This window comes from Helianthus annuus, chromosome 10, assembly GCF_002127325.2.
Source record: "Helianthus annuus cultivar XRQ/B chromosome 10, HanXRQr2.0-SUNRISE, whole genome shotgun sequence".
Taxonomy (NCBI): domain Eukaryota; kingdom Viridiplantae; phylum Streptophyta; class Magnoliopsida; order Asterales; family Asteraceae; genus Helianthus; species Helianthus annuus.
Genome location: NC_035442.2, coordinates 74,747,919 through 74,750,429, shown reverse-complemented (window position 1 = coordinate 74,750,429; position 2,511 = coordinate 74,747,919). Strand labels below are relative to the sequence as shown.

Here is a 2,511-nt window from a genome sequence, read left to right as displayed (position 1 = left end):
TTTAGAACCTAACCTGAGTCGATTCATCACAAAACACATGAGAAAATCCTTCGTAAACCTCAGATTTCGTCCTTCGAACATCCGTCAACCGCTTCACCTGAAAAGTAAGAATCACAAAAGAACATGGTAAGATATCTACTAACAAATCTACATCAAGATTAAAGATAAAGCAACTTATCAGAACATCAAACGGATCCCTTGTTCAAATCTGTGGATCCCTTGCCAGATAAAACGGATCCCTTGCCAGAGAGAGAGAGAAGATCTGATGTTGTTTTGTGAGATGTGTGAGCATTGAGAGAGAAAGCATATGGTGATCCGTGTGAAGTCAAATGGACGGTCCCGATCTTGATCCGTGTGAGAAAGTTTAACAATTGGACGACAGATGTATACCCTTGTAAAGGGTAAAAGGGTTTGTGTTTTCTTGTGCCTTAACAGTTGTACATTGTGCATTAAGTGTTTTTTCAACACCTTGTTCAATTACCATTTTTTTAACTTTATCACACGGATAAGACATGTACTTTTAGATCTGTGAATCTGTGATAATACTTTTACAACTGGAAGACTCAGACATGTAATTGAGAGATGAACACAACTACGGGTAAAGCCATGGCTGCAACACACGGTTGCAAAGTGAGAACTATGCAACCTGGATATTGCCCCGCCAAGATGCTACTCGGATCTTCTATGTACCCTCAAAATACAATCATCATCACAGTCTATTGTGTTATGTAACCCCGCTTTAAAGCATGATGTACAAGAGTATTTTTCCACTAAACTTAAACAACCTTTAAAGCATGATGTACAGCTGTTTTAAGCACAAGAAACACATATGTAACCTCACAGGCTCAGCTTATGCATCATAGCCTTAACAGTTTCAGTTCAGACATATTAAGAACACAAGCTCAGCTTATGCATCATAGAGACGACAGGCTCAGCTTATGCATCATAGCCTCACAGGCTCAGCTTATGCATCATACCCTCACAGGCTCAGCTTATGCATCATACCCTCCGAATGCAAAGAGTTGATATATTCTGAAATCGAAGTAAATAGAAGTTGTTAAGTTGATGTTTTGAAAGTAGGATTATTCAACTGAGATAAACTTACAATTTCAGTTGAGTGTAGTTGAGAGTTTGTAAAGTGTGAGTAGAGTGTAGATATCTCTGGATTATTTATAGAGACTGAAGCTAGCAGTGCTGTCTTTCAAACAGTGTATGGAAGAGTGTTGATATATTATAGAGACTGCAGCAAGCAAGCTGTCTTTCACACAAAAGTAAAGTGTTGCTTTTTCCTGTAGATTGTACTTCCCTGCTTTTGGCATCCCTTTTTGTGAGATGTGTGAGCATTGAGAGAGAAAGCATATGGTGATCCGTGTGAAGTCAAATGGACGGTCCCGATCTTGATCCCTTTTTGTCTGTAGCATAAGTCAAATGGGTTAAGATCAGTTAAAAAACAAAAAGCATAAAAATAACAAAACACATCATAAAACACAAAATATAGTCAAGTTTATATTATCTCAGTAGCATAGCATGTTAAAAATTAATATTCAAGGCTTAGAAATTACCAAAAAAGAGCGAAAAACCGACTGAATTCGAATCTCAGCCCATTCTTGACACTAATGCTCCGTTAGTTCTCGCAAAGTCAACCATCATAAAAAGAAATCAAGTATTAGTAAAGATTTGATATTAGTTATAACCAGTACACTATTAACTTAAAATAAATTTAATATAAATCACATTTTGTCAAGTTGCAAATATAAAAACCTTTATTTGGCAAGGGATCCACAGATTTGAACAAGGGATCCGTTTGATGTTCTGATAAGTTGCAATGAGTGTTATATATCTTACCATGTTCTTTTGTGATTCTTATCTTTAATCTTGATGTAGATTTGTTAGTAGATGCGCTTATTTCAAATTAGGTTGAAAGTTTTGTGATATTTGAATTTGTATTTTTGGTGATGATAGTTAGCTTATAAAAAAAAAGAAAAGAAAATTGATGAATGATGATAAACTTTACTTTACCTCTGCTTGAGTGAGCATGAGACCACTAAGTGAGGGAACATTCTGCATATGAAGCCCCCATCGATTCGAATGAAGCAGCGTTCAGCGTCGCCAAAGCCAATTCCGAGACTCTCCAAGCAGATACACTTTCTCCGGCAGCCAGAAGATCGGAGTGAGCTTGTTCTGTAATAATAGTGATCGTGACAGTCGTTAACCAAAGGTATAACTAATTAAATTCAGATCCTAAAATAAGGTTTCCTTGCGAGTTGCGAGTGACATACCTGAGTCGATTCATCACAAAACACATGCGAAAATCCTTCGTAAACCTCTGATTTCGTCCTTCGAACATCCGTCAACCGCTTCACCTGAAAAGTAAGAATCACAAAAGAACATGGTAAGATATATAACACTCATTGCAACTTATCAGAACATCAAACGGATCCCTTGTTCAAATCTGTGGATCCCTTGCCAGATAAAGCTTGTGATACATCTCATGAAACCCTAGATCTGCTC

At 37.2% G+C, this 2,511-nt stretch overlaps 1 long non-coding RNA gene across 1 annotated transcript; it reads right to left on the bottom strand.

Annotated features, from left to right (window-relative positions):
- Positions 1-960: 960 nt before the first annotated feature.
- Positions 961-1,718, bottom strand: LOC118483376. Its single transcript, XR_004870656.1, has 3 exons — positions 1,563-1,718; positions 1,106-1,412; positions 961-1,032 (listed from the first exon to the last, which is right to left on the bottom strand). It is a non-coding gene; the product is annotated as an uncharacterized LOC118483376 (long non-coding RNA).
- Between the last annotated feature and the right edge of the window lie 793 nt (positions 1,719-2,511).